Here is a 26,154-nt window from a genome sequence, read left to right as displayed (position 1 = left end):
TCAGCGGCAAGGAGAATTCCTTTTTCAAACCAATTAAAATTTTAACAGCTGCATTTATATACCTTCTCAGAGTGAAGAAAGCACCATTAATCAGTTGGGATAGTAGGGGACAAAAGAAAGATACAGACCTTCCAGTCATGAAGTGTATATTTTAGAGGAGGAGAAAGAAATCAACATTACATAAATCAGCTGAGTTGGGTGCTATGCTACAGAGAAGTGCAGGGTTTTATGTTCTAGATATGGGGGGAACCTAACCTAGTCAGTATGTCTCTCCTGTTATCAAGTAAATCACTGTGAATACAAAAGATACTACTTTTTTAATGGCAGTAATATCATCAGAAAAGTATGTATATTTAGCCAGTGAGTTACATTTTTAATTTAATATATCAGGTTTCATGAATTTAAAAAGCATATGAGGGATAATAAAGCAAATACATCAGACTAGTTAGTGCATTTTAATTATTTTTAAAATATTTGTATAGTATGCTTATTTGGGAGAGATCTCCAGCAAGGATGTGATTTTGAGAGAACAAAATAATCTTCAGTAAGAAAGAACATTATGATTGTAAGTATTTGATTTTTAAAATAGACGCTCAATTAATGTTAAATAAGTAACGTGCATCATTATTTGCGGCATTTGCTTTCACACAAAGTATCTCATTTAATCATCTCAATAACTCTATACATTATCTTTTTTCTCTCATTTTATAGATTTACGTGGAATAATTAATATATGTGATAAATATTTATTCAAAGACTGTGATTCAGTAAGATTAAGTATTTACCTATAGTTATACAACCAGTAACTACCACCAGAGTTTACTGTGAGTGAGTCAGAAGGCTAACATGAGCAAGGAATTGGCTTTTGATAATGTTAACATCGAAAATAAATATATGCTAAGGCAAATTATATCTCAAAGACCTGCAGATTACCAGACCTTCTGATGTTTTACTGACACTCTTCCATGGCATAATCTCAATGTATTGTCTGCGGAAAGTATCTCAGGTACAATCATTAAAACTCTAATGCTTGGGAACCTCAGCCATGCAACTAAGCTGTGCTATATTCATGTAACAATGTGCAATTTTTAAGGCCGTACCTATATTTAGGCTATCTCTTATCTCAAGTTAAACCATAGTATCCAGTTAGTAAACAAGTTGATTCTTACTTTCACTACATGCACTTTTCTGCATCATGATTGTGATGCCCCTAAATGACTTCTTTGCATTGAGCAAATCCCCCAACTCTCAGCTGTCCCAAAGAGGCAGCCACTTATTGAAGTATGGATGCCAGAAATCAGAGTGACTTCAGCTCTTTCTCCCTGGACTCGCTTATTTTAGACTGCAGTGTGATGCGGAAAAAAGGCTGCCGCTATAGTGCCTAATCGTCTCACTAAAATTCTGTTTGTCCCCTGTTCCTTCAGTCTCAACCTTTGAAGTAGCAGTCAGCATTGTCTACACTTCTCCTGGGTTCTTAAATAAGTGAAAACTCTTCTGCCACTCCAAGTTCTTCAGTTATATAGTGTGCCTCTTTTGCAGTATTCCTTTGGTGCTGTTGTGATTTCTCAGTGGCAAATTTTATTTTGTCGACAAGAGAAGAGTAAAATTATTTAGTAGCTTTGTCACGGTTGAAGTGTCTCGTATAGAATTTTAATACTTTGGTGCCCTTACACAATTAATGTTTTTGTTTGTTTTCTTTTTTTGAACATAATTTGGGATTAGTTAAGTAACATTATGGAGTAAAACATTGTTTCAGAGAAAAATATTACGTATGCCTGATGATGTCATAAATGGTAATTCCAGTTTTACGTACCACATCAGAACTTTTAATAGAATCTCAGCTTTATCTTGCTTGGCCTTGATTGTGAAAGTGTGAATATTTGGGGCAAGGCATTTAAAGCTCAAGAGATCTGATCGTAGTTGAGAGGGTTAACCCCCTAGTAATGCTGCCATTACTCTTACCTGACTTTTACCAAGATCATCATTTCAGATTCTGAAGAGTTTTGAACTCCCTGCCTGACTGATTACATTTGAATATAGTGACCCTGAAATTATTGTACACTAGTTAGAAACATGTTCTGTGGTTTAAATTGGCACACAGCTGTGTATTATTAACTGTCGCTCTGTTTGTTATATAAATACTTCAGGTTGCTACCTTGTACGATGCTTAGATTTCTAAAGGAAGGAGTAATTTACTTTCAAGGCAGATGGCTGCCACTATCCAAGTTAACTCCACATTCTATCTAAAAGTATCGATGTATCTTTACTTATTCCTTGAGTTCTTCTTTGACCTTGTCAGCACTTTCTTATGTAAGCATTTTGGTTAATTCTTATGTTAATTTGTATCTACAAAAGTACAGAATGTTATTCTCCCTGAAAAAAAAAAATTGAAAGTGTACATGAAATTGGGAGTCCAAGGGAGGATATAAAAGGCTTGTTTCTTGGCCTTGTGTTCATATGGTATTTTCTTATATATTCTCTTATCTGTATGTTTTTTCTTACTATGTGTGAAACTTTTACTTCTGTTGTCTTATTCATGAGCAGACTAATTTGACTTACATGATAACACAGATATTTGATGTTATAAAGATACTTCCTTGACAAGTTGATCATTGCATCCCTGTTCCACCAGCTTATTCTCTCTTCTACATGGAACTGATATTTGTAATGAGATAAAAATACTACAGTAAAACTTCCTTAGGTTTTCCGTGAAATAAATAAATGCCCATGTTTCCAAAAAGATCTATCTATTTTATCCCCAGTTAAAGTAACTAGTGTACACTAGAAGGAAGCCATCTCAAAACAAAGATTGCCAAGAGCTATCTGTCATGAAAACAGTGTGGGTTTTTGGTATTGATTAAAGCTGAACTTATACCTGTACTATGACACAGCCATTCCAATTCTAGGAATATAGCTAACAGAAATGTGCATTTGTTCATCAAAAGATATAAACAAGTATGTTTATCGTAGCACTATTCAAAATGTCTAAAAATTGGAAACTATCCAAATGTACATGTACAATAGAAATGTACACATGAATTGTGGTAGAAATTCCACAAAGTGGAGTACTATATGGCAACGAAAGTGAATAAACTAAAACTACATACAGCAAATTATATAAACCACATGCACATGGTGCTGAACGAAAGATGCCAGGCATAAATGCCTATATCTAAACATGAAAAATATTACAAGGAAAAAAATTAAAGAATACTATCCCTCCAGAACAGAAATACAAAATTTCTTAACAAAATATTGACAAAACAAAATCAACACTGTATAAAATAAATAACTTGTGTTATCCACAGAAATTTAACTTTGGTTTAATTATCAAGAATTAAATACCTCAAATCAAATAAATGAGAAATTATATCATCATCTCAATAACTGCCAAAATTTTTGAAAAAATAACACCTGTTATGTAAAAAATAATACAACAGTATAACTGACAGCAAACCTAGGTTACAAGAGAAACCCCTCAATCTGCTGATAGGTGTCTATAAAAAAACCTACAGTAAACACACGTTTCTCCTAAGAGCAGGGACATGGCATGATGTCTGCTTTTGCGACTTCTATTTAACATTTTCCTGCAGGCTGTTAACCAGTGCCGCAAGGCAAGATAAAGAAGCAAAACTCATACATATTAGAAAATGAGACAACTCTTCTCATTTAGAAGATATTATTGTTAGTATTTGAAATAAAAATTTTACTTGTCATAAGTTACCTTTATTATGTCAAGGTATGTTCCTGTTATACCAACTTTGTTGAGAGTTTTTACCATGAATGGATGTTCAGTGTTGTAAAATGCTTTTTCTGCATTCTGTTGAGATGATCATTGGATTTTTATCCTTTTTTTTAAAAATAGATCTTTGAGTATAATTGCTTCACAATACCATTTTAGTTTCTATTGCACAACGAAGTGAATCAGCCGTATGCATACACATGTCCCCATATCCCCTCCCTCTTGAGCTTTCCTCCCGTCCTCCCTCGTCCCGCCCCTCTAGGTCATCACAAAGCACTGAGCTGATCTCCCTGTGCTATGCTGCTGCTTCCCACCAGTCAACTATTTTTACATTTGGTAGTGTATATATGTCGATGCTACTCTTACTTCGTCCCAGCTTTGCCCTCCCACCGCATGTCATCAAGTCCATTCTCTATGTCTACCTCTTTATTCCTGCCCTGCAACTAGGTTCATCAGTTTTTTTTTTTTAGATTCCACATATATGCGTTAGCATACAGTATTTGTTTTTCTCTTTCTGACTTACTTCGCTCTGTATGACAGACTCTAGGTCCATCCACCTCACTACAAATACCTCAATTTCATTTCTTTCTATGGCTGAGTAGTATTCCATTGTATATATGTACTACATCTTCTTTATCCATTCATCTGTCGATGGACATTTAGGTTGTTTCCATGTCCTGGCTATGGTAAATAGTGCTGCAATGAACATTATAGTGCACGTCTCTTTTTGAATTATGGTTCAAAGCACTTCGTATGTGTTTTAATTTTTTGTTATAGCCTTTTCTCTTTTGCTTAAAAAAAACCCTTTAACATTTCTTGCAAGGCCAGTTTAATGGTGATGAACTCTTTCAGTTTTTGCTTGTCTGGGAAACTCTCTCTGTCCTCCAATTCTGAATGATAATCTGCTGGGTAGAGTATTCTAGATTGTAGTTATTTTATTTTTTTTTTTCCTTTCAGCACTTTAAATATATCATGCTGCTTCCTTCTAGTCTGAAACGTTTCTGCTGAAAAATCACTGAGAGCTTTATAGGGTTCCTTTGTATGTGACTCTGTTTTTCTCTTGTTGCCTTTAAAATTCTCTATCTTTAACTTTGCCATTTTAATTATGACATATCTTGGTGTGGGTTTTGGGGGGGGGTTATCTTGTTTGGGACTCCCTGTGTTTCCAGGACCTGGATATCTGTTTCATTCTTCAGCTTAGGGAAGGTTTCAACTGTAATTTCATCAAATACAATTTCTGCCTCTTTGTCTCTCTTTTCCTTTTGGAACCCTTATAATGTGAATGTCAATACACTAGATGTTGTCTCAGAGGTTTCTTAAACTGCCCTCATTTACCGAAAAACAAATACTTCTGTGCTTTTCTGATGGGTGATTTCCACTCTTCTGTTTTCCAGATCGCTTATGCATTCTTCAGTATCACCTAACCTGCTGTTAATTCTTTCTAGTATATTTTTCACTTCAGTTACTATGTTTTTTCTGTTCTTATTGGTTCTTTTATATTTTCTAGTTCTTTGTTGAAGTTCTCACTGTGTTCCTCTATTCTTTTTCTGAGTTCAGTAAGCATTTTATTACTATTACTTTGAACTCTTTATCAGGTAAATTACTTATTTCCATTTCATTAGGCTTTATTCTGGCGTTTTACCTTGTTCTTTTGCTTGGAATGTACTCCTCTGCCTTCTCATCTTGCTTAAAATTTGCTACCTTGATGGAGCATAGGGCTAGGGTTAGAGGGGCTAGAGCCAGAGCCAGGTAGGAGTTGGGGCTTTTCCTGGGTTCATTGACAGTTGTGCCCTGATGGGGAGCCAGTCCAAGGCCCAGGGTGCTAGAGCAGGAGCCCTGAGGGACCTATGCTTCTCCCCAGGGTCATGGCAGTCTTCAGGTTGTTTGAGAGCAGGGCCAGGGCTTGAGGTGCTGGAGTGGCAAATCTGAGCTACCTCCATTTCTCCCTAGCACAGCTCTTGTCTCTGCTTTGGTCAGGGGTGTGGTTGCGTTGGGATGGGGCCAGAGGGGCTGGAAGCCACAGTTCTGAGCTTCTCCCTGGCACGATAGTAGTCTCTTCCTTGGTTGGGGTTGGGCCTGGGGCTGGAGAGGCTCAGCTGCAAATCTGTGCTAGATCAGCTTCTCCCCAGTACACGTGATGGCGTCTCCACCTTGGCTGGGAATGGTGTGGAATCAAGAAGGACCGCAGCAGGAGCATGGGGCATACTGGGGCGGTCCTGGAAGGCTGGCCTGAGCACCAGAAAGTTTTCAATGTTCTGTGCTGGGGCTGGGAGCAAGCAAATCTGTCTTCCCGCTCTTCAAGAGCAGAGTCTTGGTTTTTAATATCCCTCCAGTAAGCCTCACTGGTTTTCAAACCAGCAAAGGGGGCTCATTTCCTTGGTGCCAGACCCAAGGCTAGGGTGCCCCATATGGGGCTTGAGTTCCTCACTCCTTAGGGAGGATCCCCATGCTTGTGATATCTTCCTCCTCTTCTGGATCATCCATCAGCAGTGTGAGTCCTGACTAGATCACTTCTTCCCTCCTACCAGACTCTGTGTGGTTCTTTCTTTTTAAGCTTGGTTGTAGAAGAGCCATTCAGCTAGTCTTCAGTTCATTCTCAGGGAGAATTTCTCTATATGTAGTTCTAGTTTTGTGTGTTCATGGGGGGAGGTGACCTCAGGGTCTTCCTACTCCACTCTCTTGACCTCACCTTCCCTGTGCATTTCTTTTATCAATAATTAATGAATACATTTGAATTTCTGAATACATAAAAGCTGTAACAATATAAAGATGTATACAAGCAATAGGAAAATTTCACACTGCTTGGTCACTGTTTACTTATTGGATGGAATGTCAACAAAAATGAGAAATATGCCTTGAAAAATCAATTTTCTTATCTGATATGATACAAAAATATCACAGCATACTGAAATGTTTTTTTGAATCAAGCAATGATGAAGACAGTTTCTCTACTGACTTGTCCTTGAGACAAATATTTGTAAAATATTTCTCAACATATTTATTTACTTGTTGTTTGAATAAAACATTATTTATTTTAGTTTTGGCTGTGTTGGGTCTTCATTGCTGCATGCAGGCTTTCTCTAGTTGTGGTGAGCAAGGGCTACTCTTTGTTGAGGTGCACGGGCTGTCGGTGCATGGGCTTCAGTAGTTGTGGCACACAGGCTCAGTAGTTGTGGTGCACGGGCTCTAGAGCACAGGCTGTGGAGCTGTGGTGCACGGGCTTAGTTGCTCTGTGGCATGTGGGATCTTCCTGGACCAGGGATCGAACCCTTATCGCCTGCATTGGCAGGCAGATTCTTAACCACTGCGCCACCAGGGAAGTCATTGAATAAAACATTTTTAAAAGTAAATACATTTATATATATCAAATTTATAAGGTTAGTTAACCTTGTAAGTCAATAAAGATTCTTTTCAGCTGGTAACTAGGAGGGTGTGGAAAATGAAATTCCACTGCTTAATAATTGCACAGCAGTGTGGTTTTCCCAACAGGGTGTCTCTTCTAAGTAGCACTCTACCATCTGCAACCCAGGCAATAAATTCTGAAGATAGATGTAACAGCAGCTTGAAAACAGGACTTTTCAAACTGAGAGATGTTATTATTCTCTTCAGTATTCTGGTATTTGTGTGGTAAAATAAGACTGTGTATTTATTATGCCTTAATACCCTGGGACTAATACCTTAGTCCTGATGCTTGAAATCATAATGAACTGAAAACCTGAGTTCCTGATAAAATTGCAGACCAAACTGTTGTGCTAACAGGTAGCTCAGTGGTTTTAAACTTCGTCTGTTATAATAAGCTGGGGTTAAAAAACTATAGCCATGCCTGGGTTGCATCCCAGAATAATTTAATTGTAATCTTACGAAGTCATGCTAAGGCATCAGTAATTTTTAAAACCTTACCAGTTGATTTTAATGTGCAGCCAGGCTGTAGAATTGCTGATAACAAATACTAAATGTTTCCTCATCAGAGGAAACAAGTGGGGGCAGACAGGTGGGCATGAAAGCTGAATTATCACTAAACCCTGCACACCTGGGAGCAATAATCAGCTGACAGCTATGGAAAAATATGGGTTACTTTGATCTATAAGAGGGTGAAAACTGAAGAAAGTTATAGTGGTCTGTGATTTTATGTACAAAACTGTTTCATTAATGATTTTGCTTTTCTGCCCAAAGATTTAGAGCATGAAGAATGCCTAAAAGTAGTGGTTCTCATGTGCCTAAGAATCACCTCTCATACAAATTATAAAAGGTGTCCTACTCTAGAGGTTCCTTGAAATTATTCTTTGGTAGGGCTCATAAATCTGCTTCTTAAACCAGCTTATTCTGATGTAGGTGGACCACAGTTTACACTCATATAAACAGTGGTATACACAATGAAGAGGCCCTAGCAGAATAAATTACATGATCTAAAAAGGAAGTGAAACAATATCAAGAAAATGAAAATGTGACACAGAGAAGACAGGAAATAAGAAACCCTGTCATTTGATCATGCCTAGTCTTTTTGTGGGGGGAAAAATACCCAGAGTTGTCTTTACTACAGAAAAATAAAGAAGACTCAGAGGCAGTGTCAACTGTAGTCAGTAAGAAGGTGAACGAGATTACATGCAACAAGAGCTACAGCACTAACATTATGTTTTGGTAATGTTTAGATGATGTGTAGGATTAGCCATATATTTAGGAAAAGTGCTTCCTGTTTGTTTATAGGTGAGGAACAATTGATTAATTCTGACTCCATGTAATTTTTAATTCAAGTCTTGCCTCAACTGAATATTTGTTTTGTCTGGTTTCTGTGTCACTAGTGATCAAATGTGATTGCAGTTGGAATTACCTGGGGAAGTTTTGAAAAAAGACTGATACTTAGGTCTCATGTCTAGAGATATGCAAGGTCAGAGCTTGGACATTGAGAAGTTTTTAGAGCCCTTCAGCTGATTATAAATATACAGCAAGTTTTGAGAATTCACTGCCATAGGTTAATACTGGCTTATTAACGTTATTGTTCAACTAATTGAGAATTATATGTTAAGAATTGTTTTCAAGCATAGGAACTACTAAACGAGTCTCAGCTTTATAATATTGTCAAAATCACTGTCATGTGGATAACCTGAATCTTTCCTAGGGAAAAAAAACTTGCTGGGATAATTTTAGATAATACGGAATTTTAGGCATACCTTGTTTTATTGTGCTTCACTTTATTCCGCTTCACAGATTTTCTTTTTTTAATTGAAGGTTTGTGTCAACCCTGCATCCAGCAAGTCTATCAGTGCCATTTTTTTAAAATAAGCATTTGCTCACTTCATGTCTCTGTGTCACATTTTGGTAATTCTTTCAAACTTTTTCATTATTTTTCTACTTGTTATGGTGATCTATGATTTGTTATCAGTGATCTTTGATGTTGCTGTTGTTATTATTTGGGGTGCCATGAACCTCACCCAGATACACAGTGAACTTAATAAATGGTGTGTGTGTTCTCACTGCTCCAACTACCAGCCCTGTCTCTTTACATCTCCTCAGGCTACCCTATTCCCTGAGACATAACAATATTGAAATTAGGCCAATTAATAACCCTACAGTGGCTTCTAAGTTTCAAGTGAAAGGAAGAGTCTCACATTTCTGACTTCAGATCAAAAGCTAGAAATCACTAGTGAGGAAGGCAGTATAAAGCTGAGATAGGATGAAAGCTGGGCCTCTTGGACCAGTTAGCTTGTGAATACAAAGGAAAAGTTCTTAAAGGAAATTAAAAGTGCTACTGCAGTGAACACATGAGTGATAAGAAAGTGAAACAGCCTTATTGCCAACATAGAGAAAGTTTTAGTGGTCCAGGTAGGAGATCAAACCAGCTACAACTTTCCCTTTAGGCCAAAGCAAGAGCAAGGCCCCAAGTCTCTTTAATTCTGTTTAAGTCTGAGAGAGGTGCAGAGTTTGTAGAAGAAAAGTTGGAAGCCAGCAGAGCTTGGTTCATGAAGTTTAAGGAAAGATGCTAACGCCATAACATAAAAGTGCAAGGTGAGGCAGCAAGCGCTGATGCAGAAGCTGCAGCAAGTTGTCCAGAAGATCCAGCTAAGATAATCAATGAAGATGGCTACACTGAACAACAGATTTTTAGTGTAGATGAAACAGCCTTACATTGGAAGATGCCATCTCAGACTTTCGTAGCTAGAGAGGAGAAGCCAATTGCTGATTTCAAAGCTTCAGAGGACAGATTGACTCTCTTGTTAGGGGATAATGCAGCTGGTGCTTCAGAGTTGAAGCCACTGTTCATTTATCATTCTGAAAATCCTATGTCCCTTAAGAATTATGCTAAATCCACTCTCTATGTGGTTTATAAATGGCACAACAAAGCCTGGATGATGGCACATCTCTTTACAATATTGGTCATTGAATATTTTAAGCCCACTGTTGAAACCTACTGCTCAGAAAAAAAGATATTTTTCAAATTATTACTGCTGATTGACAATGTACCTGGTCACCCAAGAGCTCTGTGAAGATGTATAATAAGATTAATGTTGCTTTCTTGCCTGTTAACACAATGTCCATTCTGCAGCCTATGGATCAAGTAGTAATTTTGACTTTCAAGTCTAATTATTTAAGAAATACATTTCATAAGGCTATAGCTGCAATAGATAGTAATTCCTCCGATGGATCTAGGCCAAGTCCATTGAAAACCTTCTGGAAATAATTCACTATTCTAGATGCCATTAAGAACATTTGTGATTCATGGGAATAGGTCAAAATATCAACATTAATAAGAGCATGGAAGAAGTTAATTCTAACCCTTATGGATTGCTTGGAAGGACTCAAACCTTCAGTGGAAGAAGTAAACTGAAAATGTGATAGAAATAGCAAGAGCAGTGGAATTAGAAGTGGAACCTGAAGGTGTGACTGAATTGCTGCAATCTCAGATAAAGCTTTAATGGATGAGGAGTTGCTTCTTATGGATGTGCTAAGAAAGTGATTTCTTGACGTGGAATCTACTGCTGGTGAAGATGGCTATGAAGATTGTTGAAATGACAACAAAATTTTTTTAATATCACATAAATTTACTTGATAAAGTAGTGGTAGGGTATGAGAGGATTACCCCAATTTTGAAAGAAGTTCTGTGGGTAATGCTATCAAACAGCATCGCATGCTGTAGAGAAATCATTTATGAAAGGAAGACTCAATCTGTGTGGCAGACTTCATTGTTGTCTTATTTTAAGAAATTTCCACAGCCACCCAACCTTCAGCAGCCACCACCCTGGTCAGTCAGCAACCGTGAACATCAAGGCAACACTCTCCACCAGCAAAACGATTATGACTTGCTGGAGGCTCAGAAGATGGTTAGCATTTTTAACAATAAAGTACTTTTTAATTAGGGTATGTACATTGTTTTTTTAGACATAATGCTAGTGCACACTTAACAGACTACAGTGTAATGTAAACATAACCTCTGCACGCACTGGGAAACCAAAAAATCCATGTGACACTTTATTGAGATATTCGCTTCATTGTGATGGTCTGCAACCAAACCCACAGTATCTGTGAAATACGCCTGTATGGTTGGAATTTTGCACATTTCACCTTGCTTCCCTGTTTTTCCCTGGTCAGCAAAATGAGTCTTTCTGAAGCCAATACGGGAGCATATATTTGTTTCATTTTTCAAAAGAAATATTTATACTGGCCCACCTTGAACTTCTTTATAAGAAGTTTATAATACAATCTTTGAAAGCCGTTTGCAGAACTAAAGTTATGTGTCAGTGATAAATAATAATCACCCTTTGTGTTTGACTCCCTCCTCATTGATCATACTGCAGGAGTATTAGGATCCTTCTACTCCAGTTCCTGTTTACTTGCCAAATATTTAAATGAAAGGCATTTCTAAGGAAGGGTAACTGCACATAATTATGCTATTTCATTTTAGGGCTATGGCCATAAAAAGTAATTTCGCTCCTGCAAAATGATAGAAATAATAGTCCTATTAATCTAAATAAAAAGGTAATATATTTTCTCTGGCTTTGTGATGTTTTAAAATAAAAGCTAGAATGTATTTCTTTTAATCACTTTTATAAAGATTTTTAGTGTTACTTTGCACTCAACCTTTGGTAGGACATGGATACTATATAATTTTAAGTTATGTAGTATTTTGCCACATTTTAAAGATTGATATAATATTTGTAAAATAATGGTATGAGTTATTACAAATATCAAAAAAAATCAAAGTAAAATGCCAGTAAAATCCAACAAAAACCCAAGTGCCTAACATATTTATCCATTAGTAAATAAAAGCTCAGGAAAGGCAAAATTCTTAATGTGACCCTGTAAAGTAATTGACAGTTTTTAGTTATTAAAATTGTGGGTTTTACATTTATATTCTTAATTTAAAATATTTAAATGATATGCAGCATGCATAAACAGTGCAAGTATGACGAGATAGTAAGCTACATTGTAAACTTGTAACAAGGCAGGAGATATCTTATTTTACCGTGTGTCATAAGCAATAGGTTGATTATGATAGATACTTACCATAAACCACCAAAATAATATAATAGCAACACTTCTTTCTACTCACTGAAAAAAAAAGTGTAGTAGTGTCAGAAAAAGTCTTTTAAGATACATATTTTAATAAGAAATACATTCAGTAAAGTATGATAATATTGAGAACCAAGGAATTTAGAAATTTAAAAAGTCAAGTTTTTTTCATTTCTTCCCTAAAGTATTTCTACTGAATTTTCAAAATTTGTTCACAGGAAACACTGCTTACAAACAGCACACATTTACTTTCTCCCTAATAAACATCTTTGATAAATATCTAGAACATCCAGACAAAACACAGTAAAATATTGGTATTGTTAAAAAAAATCGTGTTTTTGAGTGTCCAAAGAAGCAAAATAAAATTAAAATATCACAGTACAAATCATAATTATGTCAAAGCAAATGTGTGTGTAGCAGGGAAACAAAGAAGTAATACATTAAACCACAGCTAGGTTAATAGCATGTCCTACATAATTAATACACCATTTGAGAAAATAATTTAACTAAAATACAGAAAAGGAGTAAAATTATCCATTACTTTAACATATTCATTTTTAATGTCATTTAATATTTTGTAAAATGTTGCAAATATTACGCTTCTTTTTTTATTATGAGTCTGTGACAAATACAATTTTTGGATTACATACAGTTTATGTTTTTTCTCTCCTTTTGATCTTAGATATTTTCACTATAATACCGAGTTTTGAGTTTTGTTGCAGTCTCCACAATAAAGCTGAAAAGCTCTAAAAGGAATGTATAATACTGAGGCAGTGAGAGCGAGAGATGAGAAGAGGGAAAGGAGGAAGAGCAGTTCTGAATCTCATGAACCTCAGTGGCAAACTTCTAGGAGCTGTTTACTCTCCTTTTAAATGAATTTCTGGCTGTCTTGCACCTTGCTGGCATGGACACATCCTTACTTGTTATCTTTTGTCAACTGTGAAAATGACTAAACTGAAAAAAACGTTCTCCAGGAGACGTTATAGCGTCTGTTTCAAAGTGGACCACCCTCTCCACTAGCTTCCGTTGTGCTCACAGCAGGAGTATTAGGAAGGTCCAGCAGGCTTTGATCATGGAGTTTCTAGAAGTGAAATAGCCTAATAAATTCTTTATTTGATCTGTATAAGCAGAAAAGATTAGGTCAAGTGAACAAAAGTCTAACAGGAATCATAAAAACAGGGTCAGCGTTGCTCAATTAGTTAAATCTGAGTCAGTTTATAGACCCAGAAGCCCTTGAATAAAAGGAAGGCCAGATCTCCTTGAGGAAGGACTCTGTATGCTGCCAGCAATTTATACTGTTAACTTTTCTTCTTTCCTTCCCCAAAGGAACCTATAGCCTTTTACCAGAGTAACTGTGCATTGAGGAAAAGGAAATAAACAGACCTTATGGGAACTGCTGGACATTGGTTTTGAACTGACACTAACACTGGAGACCCAAAATGTCAGTGCGATATACCAGTCAGAGTAGAGGCTTCAGTCGGTCAGTTAATCAGTGGAATTTTAGCTCAGGAGGTCCATCTCATCTTGGGTCCATTGTTCTTGAATGTATTGTTTCCTCAATTCCTAAATGCATAATTGGAAGAGACATATTGAGCAGAGACATATTGAGCAGCTGACAGAATTCCCACATTGGTTCCCTGTTTGGACCGTTATGGTGGAAAAGGCTAATTGGAAGCCCATAGAACCATCTCTATCTAGGAAAATAGTAAACCAAAAATAATACCGTATTCCTGGAGGGCTTACAGAGATTAGTGCTATCAATAAGGACTTGAAGGATAGAGGGGTGGTGATTTCCACCACATCCCCCTTCGGTTCACCTATGTGGTCTGTACAGAAGACAGATGGCTCTTGAAGAGTTACAGTGGATTGTCATAGACTGAACCAGGTGGTGACTTCAGTCCAGCGGCTGTAACAGATGTGTTGTAATTGAGCAAATTAACACACCCCTGATTACCTGGTATGTAGCTCTTAAGCAGGCCAATGCCCTTTTCTCCCTTCCTATCACTAAGCTCCAGCAGTTTGTTTTCAGCTGGCAAAGCCAACCATATAGCTTCACTGTCTTGTCTCGGGAGTATATCAGCTCTCCAGCTCTATGTCATACTTTAGTTTGTAGGGATCTTGATCACTTTTCCTTCCATCAGATATCACATTGGTCCATTCCACTGATGTTATTATGCTGATTGGATCTAGTGAGCAAGAAGTAGCAGCTACTGTAGACTCATTGGTAAGACATTTGAAAGCTGGAGGATGGGAAATAAATCCAACAAAAATGTAAAGGGCTTTCTACCTCAGTGAAATTTCTAGGGGTCCAGCGGTATGGGGCATGCCGAGATATCTCTTCTAAGGTAAAGGATAAGTTGTTGCATCAGGCCTCTTCTACAACTGAAAAAAAGATGCAAAGCCTGGGCCTCTTTAGATTTTGGAGACAACGTATTTTTTATTTGGGTGCGATACTCCAGTAAATAGTGAGTGTCTCAAAAAGCTGCTAGTTTTGAGTGTAGCCCACCCAGAGTAGGAAAAGGTTCTGAAACAAGTCCAGGCTGTTGTACAAGCTGATCTGCTGCTCAGACCACCCTGCTAGCAGCAAAGACCAATACTGAGTCCCCAGTAAAGCACCATTCACTTGAGAGATCAGCCATCTACCTGGTAGCAGGTTGATTGCCTTGGACAGCTTCCATCATGGAGGCGGCACTTTTTCTTACTGGAATAGATACTTACTGTGGATATGGATGTAATGCGTCTGCCCAAACTACTGTCCATGGACTTACAAAATGCTTTATCCACTGTCATGGTATTCCATACAAAATTGCTTTATATGTTGGAACTCCCTGCACAGCAAAAGAAGTGTGGCAGTTAGCTCATGGAATTCACTGGTCTTGCTGTGTTCCCCAACATCCTGAAGCAACTGGCTTGATAGAATAGTGGAAAAGCCTTTTGAAGACTCATTACAGTGCCAGGTAGATGGCAATAGATGATAAGTCTGGGGCAGTGCTCTCCACAAGGGCATATATTTTCTGAGTCATCATTCCATATATGTTGCTGTTTCTCACATAGCCAGTATTCACAGGTTCTGTGGTCCTGTTCCTGTGACCTTATGCTTTCCTCTCCTAGAGGTCTTACTTCCAAAGGGAGGAACACTTCCAAGGAGACACAGCAATGATTCCACTGAACTGGAAATTAAGACTGTTGCCCAGCCACTTTGGACTGCCCATTCCCTGCATCCACAGGCTTACTGTGCTGACTACCAAGGAGAACCTGGACTTGAACCCAGAAATAGGCATAAGGGGGAGTACATCTGAAGTATGGGCGATCCCTTAGTGTCTCTTATGACCTATGCATTAGGTCAATGGAAACCACAACAACCTAATCCAGATGGGACTACTAATGACCCAGACCCTTCAAGAATGAAGGTTTTGGTCACCCTACCAGGGGAAGAAACTATAAACAGCTGAGGTGCCTGCTAAAGGCAATGGGAATATAGAATGAGTAGTTGAAAAAGGTTGTTACATATACCAGCTACAATCGCATGACAAGTTACAGAAATAAGGACTGTAATTGTCATGAATATTCTCCTTATTTTGTTACAAACATACTTGAATACATAAATGCTTATAAACTATCTTTTCTTCTTCCTACTCTGATCCTCTTATCATATAACATAAGGTGTATTAACTTTATATCATAGTATTTAATATTCATTTTACTTCATGGTATTTAAGTTATAGGCTATCAAGAAGAAAAGTAAACATCACTCAAAATGATGTTTCCTCCTCTTATTTCTAGGAAAGAAGAGGAGGAGAAGTATGATATTAGGTGAAACTATGACCTTATTATTGCCTTTATTTAGAGGTTAATATGGGTTAAGGATTGTTGTACCACATTGACAAGGTACAGACTTGTGATGGTTAATTATATATGTCGGTTTGAGTGGGCCACAGGATGCCCAGATAATCTGGATAAATATTATTTCTGAGTGTGTCTCTAAGAGGGTTTCCTGAAAAGTTTAGCATTTGAACTGGTAGATTGAGCAAAGTGGATAGCCCTCCCCAGTCTAGTCCATTGAGGGCCTGAATAGACAAAAAGGTGGAGGAAGAGAGCATTTGCACCCTCTTTCTCTCTCACCCTGCCTGGTTATATAAGCTGGAACATCAGACTTTTCCTGCACTGCTCCTGGCTCTCAGGCCTTTGAACTGTCCCACTGGCTTTCCTGGGTTTCCAGCTTGCAGAAGGCAGATCATGGAAATTCTCAGCCTGCATATGAGCCAGTTCCTTATAATAAGCCTCATTTTTGATACATATCCAATTGTTCTGTTTCCTTGGAGAACCCTGACTAATAGGGGTGTGTAAACATTCTTAACTCTTTGATCTTTGATCCTTTGAGTTATTTTCCTTATTAAACAGACCGATCCAAACACCCTCGTCCCACCAGCTCTTGACTTGAAGGAACCTCTGCCCCATGCTACTGCAGTAATATTAATTGTCTTGAAGCCAAGAATGTGCTGATTCCCACTAAGAAATGGGTGAAAAAGATGCTTTCCTTTTGGGTTTTCAATGCATTGTCTCCTAATGCTGTATCAGACTAGTTATCAAATTCTCCCTATTTGTCTGATTTTTTGTTTGTTTGATTTTCACAAATGTGCAGTATTTTCAGATGATTTCTTTTTATAGTGTGTTTTCATGAACAGAGCATTCTGAACATCCTAATTATTTAAAAAACATTTTTGTGATAACATTTATATACATTTGCTTATGAAAAAACATCAATTTCTAAGAAAATAAAATATTCCAAAAATGGAATAAATTTACCTCTCTTATTCCAGAGAGTTTGCTGTTGGTCTGCAATTTAAAGTTGATCTCCCTTACAATGCTGGGATGCAGACTCAATAGAACTATTATAAATGATGTAACTATTTCAGATAGTGATCTTTGAACATGAACATTGTTATTAATAGACAAGAAGCCATGGATAATTTTAAATGTGGGGTGGGTCGCAGAAGACTCAGAAAAGTGTCAGTCATGAATGTCATCACGACTTATCTTTTTACCAGGAGGCTGATGTCATTTATTTTTCTCATTTGTGTTTCAGTCTTCTACTGAACCGAGAAGATTTTTGTGACCTTCTCAAAACTAGTTTCTTTCATAAATCCAAATCTTATTTCAAAATTTCACTTTACTAATTCATTTCCTTTCCTTTTCCTGGCAAGTGAGCCAGATCCACAGAACTGCGATTGGAACTCTCTGGGGTCTCATAAGAATTGTGATGAATTTAGTTCTGTAATAACAAAAGAAAAACCTGAGAAAATGCAGTTTATTGATCAAATGAAATGCAGCCCTCCCAAAAGTATATTGTAGATGCAAAAATAATATAAGGATCAAAGTCATTCTCTTATTTTGGCAATGCTGGATGGCTAACTCTTCACTACATTTCTCAGTAAAGCATTGGAATATAAAATGGATTTTACTTAAAACAATATTTAAATAATTAAAGTGGTTGACAGGTTGGTGGATGTGTTTTCTTTATGAAGTTAGCATACAAGGAACTCTATCAATAGGGCACATGTTCTGGGTTTATTCAGTAAGATAAGGTAACTTCTCTTAGTCATCTATAATTTCTCATGTATTTTACTCTAATAACAAACAAGAATACTTTAATAGGATTGTCTAGCTGGATCATCTCTGAAGCTTGTTAGATTTAATTTTGCATATATTTTATCCTTTGGTACATTTATATAAATTCTGTCTTTTACGTAAAATTAACATTTCCTCTGATCTTGAAAATGCATATGGTAATTTCTAAATAAGTCTAAAATTCAATAACTCTATTATTTTATTTATAATATATATTTAACAATTTGAGAATCTATCAAACTGCCAAATTCTACAAGCAATGTATGAGAGTCTGGTTGCTCCATATTATCGATACCACTTACTATTCTCTTTTTGATTTTAGCCTTCCTAGTGTGTGTGAGATGGTATCTCATTGTATTGGGTTGGCCAAAAAATCCGTTAGGATTTTTCTGTAAGATGTTCCTTTCCCTAATGACTAATGATGCTTACCAACGGTTCATGTAGTTATTGGCCATTTGCATATCTTCTTTGGAGAAATGTCTATTCAGAATTCGATAATTTTTCATTTGGGTTATTTGTCTTTGTATTTTTTTTAATTTTTAATTTATTTTTGGCTGCGTTTTGCATCTTCTTTGCTGCGTGTGGGCTTTCTCTAGTTGTGGTGAGCGGGAGCTACTCTTCGTTGTGTGCAGGCTTCTCATTGTGATGGCTTCTCTTGTCGCAGAGCATGGGCTCTAGGGGTGTGGGCTTCAGTAGTTGTGGCACGCAGGCTCAGTAGTTGTGGCTCACGGGCTCTAGAGCACAGGCTCAGTAGTTGTGGCGCACGGGCTTAGTTGCTCTGTGGCATATGGGGTCTTCCCGGACCAGGGATCGAACCCATGTCCCCTGCACTGGCAGGTGGATTCTTAACCACTGTGCCACCAGGGAAGTCCCCTTTGTATTGTTGAGTTGTAAGAGTTTTTATATATTCTGATCATATACATGATTTGAAAATATTTTCCTCATTATGTGTATTGTCTTTCAAAAGTTCTTGATGGTGTCCTTTGAAACACATAAATTTTTACTTTTGATGAAGTCCAGTTTATTCTTTTGCCATTTGTACTTTTGGTGTCACATCTAAACATCGTTGTTTATTTCTGTGTTTTCTTCTAGGAATTTTATATTTTTAGTTCTAAAATTTCAGTCTGTGATCCATTTTAAGTTACTATTTCAATATATACTATAAATTAGGGATCCAGCTTCATTTTTTTGCATGTGAGTATTCACTTGTTGCCAGTATCATTTGTTGAAGAGACTATTATTTTCCCATTGAATTTTCTTGTTATCCTAATTAAAATTTAATCGATCATAAATGTAAAGATTTATTTCTGGATGCTCATTTCTATTCCATTGATCTATATGCCTTTCCTTTTTCATATTGTCTTTATTGTAGCTTTGTAGTATCTTTGAAATTGGGATGTAATAATGATCCAACTTTATTCCTGTTTTTCATGATTGTTTTGGCTATTCTGGATCCTTGCCTTTGCATAAAATTTTATCATCAGCTTGTCAATTCCCACACACACACACACACAAGATGCAGCTGGGATTTTGATAGGGATTATGTTGAATCTGTAGATCAATTTGGGATTATAGCCATTTTAAGGTATTAGCTATTTCAGTGCATGTACATGGGATTTCTTTCCATTCATTTAGGCTTTCTTTAATTTCCTTAATTTCGGAGGAGTTCTATGTACAAATTTTGGGCTTCTTTTCTTAATGTATTGTTTTATATATATATATATACTTATTGCCACTATTATAAATTATATTATTTTTTTAATATCATCTTTTGAGTGTTCATTGCTAGTGTGTAGAAATACAAGAGATATTTGTGTATGGATCTTGTATCCTGAAACTTTGATGTACTACTTATTAGATATGATAGTTTATTGTGGTTATATAGTCCATGGTGATTTGAGAACATACTTTGTGATTATTGAGGATTTCTTCTATGTGATATATCATTTTTCTTTTCCTGTTTTTAATAGTCTCTGTCTTAGAACAGTTTTACTGTGATGCATTTAAGTGTATTTCTCTTTGAGTTTTTCCTACATAGAGTGTTGAGTTTGTTAGATGTATAGATAAATGCTATTCATTAGAATTGGTAAGTTTTCAGCTATTATTTCTTCAGATATCCTTTCTGTTCCCCTTCTCCCCCTTTCTGGGAAGTCCACTGTGGTCATGATGGTACACTTGATTATATACCATATCTCTGAGAGGCTCTGTTCATTTTTTGGGGGGGAATGGTGACACAGTTTCTATTCCTCACACTGAGTAATGGCAACTGACCTTTCTTCAGGTTCACTGATACTTTCTTCAGCCAGCTGATATCAGCTTTTGCCACTCTAGTGAATTTTTCATTTCCATTACTTTATTTTTCCCTCTAGAATTTTCATTTGTCTTTTTATCTTTTATTGATATTCCCTACATAATTCCTATGCTTTGCTTTAATTCTTTAGATATGACTTCCTTTAGTTCTTTGAAAGTATTTGTTTTTCTGTGTATTACCCATACTTTCCTATTTCTTTGCAAGTGTAGTATTTTTAAAAATTCAAATTAATATAATGTGGCAACACTAGAAAGAAAATTCCACCCCCTCCCAGAGTTTTTTTATTATTTGTTATGTTACTGTGTGTTGTTGTTGCCGCTATTGTTTAGTGACTTTCCAGTGCTAATTTTTTAAAGTCTGTATTCTTTATCATGTGTGGCCATTAAAGTCTGCTCAGTTAGCCTAGTGATCTGCTAGTGATTGGGCAGAGATTTTCTTAAATGCCTTAAACCAATAATTCTTTGAAACTTTTCCAAGACACTCTGTGTGTCTGTTGAGCACAATTTTAAGGTTTTATCAAACAATTTATAACTCTGCTTTAGCTTTAACTTCCTGCTTACAGAGGCTCATGGTCAGCCTGAGGTGAGAGATTAAGTCTTCTCAGATCTCTCCTAGGCATGGGAAACTTGTAAATATGTGTGTGGCCTTCTAGATAGATTCCCAGGGATATGTTGAAATTTTCAGAGGCTCCTATAGACATCTCATTCCCAAGTTTTTCATTTTAAGTTTTTTGGTCAACCTGTTTTTAGCCACAACTAGTATCTTTACCTCAGGAAGATGCAATATTGAACAATTGTTGCTAATTGTTCACATGAAACATTCTGGAAATATGGGTGTTTGCTTAGTATGAGCTCTGAGTCAAATCAAAGGCAAACCCTGATTTTCCAGGAATCTGCCAGAGAGGTTAAACACTTACCATTTTTCTGGGGATGGGGCTTTGTGGGAGATCAAACATGTTCTGATCTCCTTACTGTAGTCAGACATTATTTTTATACTTTTTATGGGTTTCATGTAGATGCTGTTTGCTTTCATGGCTACCTCAGAGCTGGGGAGGAGGGGATAATAATATTTCAAGTTAAACCATCACAAAGTTTATTGGTCCTACTGAAATTATGCCATTTTTCTTGAGTAAACACTCATCTGATTGTTGCAAATTTTAGTTAATTTACAGAGTTATGAAAAAAATTGATTTTGACTATTTTTTCACTTCTTTTTTTCTTATAAAGGAGTAGATATTTACAGTTCTTTCCTCTGCCATTCTGGAAGTACTTCCCTATTTAAATTTATATTTAAATTAAATATAATTAAAAGTTCAGTTCCTATGTCACACTACTTACTTCTAAACTACTTGATAGTCACATGGGACTGGTGGTTACCTTATTGGACAGTGAGGACATGGATCATTTTTTATTACCACAGAACTTTTTATTAGGGCTGTTGGTTGCTCATTAAGTGATTGTATAATAACCTGTCAGTTCTTTCTGAGTAGTTACTTATTATCCTGAGCTGCCAGGTCTACTAATATCTGGGTTTCTCACTTGACTGGTCAGGACAACCACACAACTAACTTTAAGTTGTTTCTGACAAGCAACAGAGACAGAATGTAAAATCCAAAAATTGCTTTGTAGAGTAATTTGGCTACCCTTGAGCATTCATATTATTGTGGTCTTGAAATAAAAGTCCATTGAAATCTGATTTTAAAAGACCTTGAGTGCAAAAATTAGGAGTTCAAGCATATAATTCTTATTTGCCAGTTCATAATGATAGGTAATCATTAGTGGTAAACTATTGTGTTGTATTCAAAGAGATCTCATGCTACATTAAAGCTTCATAGAATATTCCATGATTCATAGATGTTTTCTTCATGCATGGCAAGGGTAAATGGTGTGATATTTGCTACTTGCTAGTTACATTCAAAGTGTGCTGTACACAGTTGGGAGAAATCACAGGGTTCTCTTAAATTTTCAAAGGCTTTTGATATTAATAATCTCATTTTATCTTCATAGCAACTTTGAAACTGGTTGTATTTTCACACTGACAGAGGTTAATTAGCTAGCACGTGAATGTAGAATTACATATGGGGGAAGTTGTTTTGTAGCATATGTTTGCTAGCTTCTGGCCTTTTAAATATAAAATATAGCACATTGCATAATTTGATACATGCAGCTTAGAATAATGTTATATTTCCATGATTCTAAGTTGACATATACTCAAATATCCACCATTATTTTAATAACAACTTGTATCAAGTCCATCATTATTTAGAGGCTTATAATCCTTATTCACATCACTTGGAAGATACATCCAGATTTCAGAAACAGTAAATACAAAAAGAATGTGAAAACGTAATCTAAAATGCTAGCAATTTTCAAAGTCAAGGAGATAACTAAAAAACAAATATTGTTCTCTTTTTCCTGATCATGATCAAAATTGTATTTTCATGTTGTGCCGGTTGAATTCTCTGGGAAGCAGATAGGAACATTTTTAAGGAGTTCAAAACTTTTATCGGGTAGTAACACCTATGAAAGAAGGACAATTAGGCAGAAAGAGTCATGTCATTACACGGACATGATGAAGTGATTGCCAGCCCATTGGGGAGCTCTAGAGCAAGAATTACCTGTTAGAGTAGTCTTGCCTTGGGTAGAAATGACCAGGCCTTTGTGGTACCACCTTGCTCAGTCATTAGCCAGGGGCCATCCTTGGAAGAGTGTAACCTTAGCTCAAAAATGAGGCCACCTGTGAAGAAGCAAACAGCTAGAGACTGCCTGGTAGCCACACTCCTGGAAACTGGACAATGAAAGAGGATCTTGAAGGAGGACCTGAGTGATGCATCTCCACGTCTGCCACGCACATGTGTCACAAAATCAGTATTTTTAAGCACACATAAATCATCATGCTGGAGAATTTTCATATTCTGTATAATTATAACTATCCAAGCAATTTATCACAATACGTGCTTCTGTGATTACAGATCATAAAAATGATCATTCTCTGGCAGGGGTTTTCTACAAACTCTAAATAAATAGGTGTTTATGTATTTTCAACCTGATGTTAATTATTTAAATGTTTGCATCTTTTCAACTTTGGTCAGAGAATTTAATTTATATCCAGTAGGTCATATTCCCTAAGAAAAACTGGAGATAGAGTAGCAGAAATTAACATATTTCAATAAATCTAAGCCATTACTGATTGTGAGATGCAGAATTATGTGCTACTAAATAAAATGGCCAGTTAAGCAATGATGCAATTCTGTCTTGTGACACTCATTATAAGATGTAATGAGATTTCAGAGGTGTCAAAATGTGAAAAAAATATATATTACAGAATCATAGAAATGTGATTATTTTGTTATATTTCCGTTGGTGGCTTTGTCTGGACATTCTTCTGCCTAGAAGAAGCACAGTGATGTACTGGAGAGTCTGGCTTAGGTATGTTCCAGAACTGCAGACTCTTCTCCTTTCCCTTTCTCTTTTTCTCCTGCTTCTCATTTTGTGAAGTCTTGGCCACTCTAAGTCCTCTGTTATTAGTCAGCATAGGCTAATGTCTCAGTAGCTTTATAAATAAAGATTTACTTCTCAGTCACTCATAAATATCTATGGCATGAGTTGGGGCTGTGTTCAACATGAGTCATTTAGTGACCCAAGGCTGATAGAGACGCTACCATCTTGTGATGGAGACATCTTAACATACGGCTTCCAGAGGCAGACGGGATTTCTCTTCTGTCTCAGCGAAGAAGACAAAACGTTACTTCAGTTTACATTTGATTATTAAAACTAGTCACGTGGCTGCACCTAACAGCAAAGGGCCTAAGAGTTATACTTTTTTGTGTGTCAGTAAGGGAAGAAGAATTGGAAGAGGTGTACTTACAGTCTCTACCACAACTTGTAGCATCATTATAACTCGTTTCCATCTCATTATAATAATGGAATAGTGTCTTCCAGAGCCTTCATGCCTCAGAAGATATGAATAACACTGATTCCACACAGCTGGTCTCCTCTAGAAACTTGTGGCTAATTCACCCATTTGAAACACACCACTGAAGTCTGCTCTTAGGTTGTTATTTTGTTGATCAGTACTTTCAGTTCTTGGTATATTTCCTGTCCTTTCAAAGCTATCACACTTATAGTTTCCTCATTTAACCCAGAAAAGAGAAAAACATATATATATAATTTATAAAGTATGTTTATTAATAGATATCCAGTCTCTCCCATTACTTATTAAAGTTATTAAAGTAAAAAAAGAATCATTTCCCGTCTTTTCACAAGATAGTTAAAATACTTTAGTCCTCTCTTACATTTTCTTATATTTTTGTCATACTCGTAACTGTTAATACTAGTTACTGCTATTGCTCCCACATCTAATTTACCCTTTCCTAATAGTCTCCTGGTTGAAACTGAATCTAGTGTACAGTTATATTCTTATTAAAAAAAAAAAACACTTAAATCAACCTCTTTTACGTCTCTGTCCAATCTCAACTTGCTAATTGAGGTGGTTACATTTGGTGTTGACCAAATCTTGAGTGTAATAATTACATAATTCAAGTTGATCAGTACATAATATACAACTTGGATTGTACTGTGGTATATTACAGGAGACTCCCTCTGACATATTAATCCACAAATAGTTGAAAATTGGTCTTAACTCAGTGGCTGTAATGCACTTACTACCCTATCACTAATCCTGTGACCTATAAATTATGATTGTGGTGAAATTATATATATATGTGTGTGTATATATATATATATATATATATTCTGTTACATTACCAATGTTTTCTACTGTAACCAACAATTTCTAAAATATAATTTTGTACCTTTAACTCTTAATGGATAAGTGAGCAGGAAAACTGGCATGTGTTAATGTGACCTTTTTGCCATACTTATTGCCTTAAACAATGGACTGAATTCTATCTTACTGCATTATCTTTTGTGGCTTGGTTGGCTGCCTTTAAAAAAATGAGAACAATAACTTAAAGATAGACAGGTAAGTCTCTCTGAGCTAGTAGTAAAACTCCTATAATTCCTTCAGCAAAAATACCATCAAGTTTTAACCAAAATGTGGCAAGCAAATCATTTCAATTTGAGGATGAAGTGGAAATTGTATATACCTCTTAACCTGTAATCACTAGTGACTAAAAGTCCAACCACTAAAGAAAACAAAAATAAAATAATAGCAATATTAAATCTTCATTCATAAACACTAACAGTGTTAATATGAAAACTTTTGAAAGCAAGGGGCCTTTTTATTTGAATGCTTTGTTTTCACGTATTGGTGAATTGAAACATAATGAATTATGAGGCCAGGCATATCTACATATTTTCAAATTCCAGATCCCAGAGTTGTATGTTTTAGGAAAGTTACTTAATCTCTTTTTTTTCCCCTATGTTTTTATACCTTTTAACGTATAGTGTGGATAAGATCTAATTCAAACAGTTTTTGAGAAGATAATTGGGAGATGTTTTGAAAAGAACAGACACAATGGCACTAAATCAGTTTTGGAGAAATTTCCCCTACTTGCTTCTGCATCCTACACTGGGATTTGGGATTTATGCCTAAATTCATAATCCTGTAGCAACTGCATCTGTAGAACACTTTAGAGAAAGAAAAGACATGGGGTGGATCTTTGGACATATAGTAAATGGAGACAAAAGTTGACCCAAGTTGTCCAACACAAAGAGGAATCATGTTGAAAAAGAAGCCTTGCAAATACAGCACCCATAAAAGGAACCAAAAGTTGAGATCTCATTATTTTCAATATTTAAGCTTTGCTAATTATTACTCAGGCTTACTGGTGTGTATTAGCAATGCTGCTATATACAAATGGAATTATATATTCATACAACTGTAAAATTTTGTCAAAATATACAAACCTTTTGACCTCTTAAGCAGAAATATCCATTCACGTAATTCTTGAATTCTGCAGGTTGTCACTGAGCACTGTTGTCTCAGGTAAACAAAATAAATACTA

Source organism: Aethalodelphis obliquidens, unplaced genomic scaffold, assembly GCF_003676395.1.
Source record: "Aethalodelphis obliquidens isolate GAN/ISIS:26980383/991018 unplaced genomic scaffold, ASM367639v1 scaffold5, whole genome shotgun sequence".
Classification (NCBI taxonomy): domain Eukaryota; kingdom Metazoa; phylum Chordata; class Mammalia; order Artiodactyla; family Delphinidae; genus Aethalodelphis; species Aethalodelphis obliquidens.
This window is presented reverse-complemented; position numbering follows the sequence as displayed.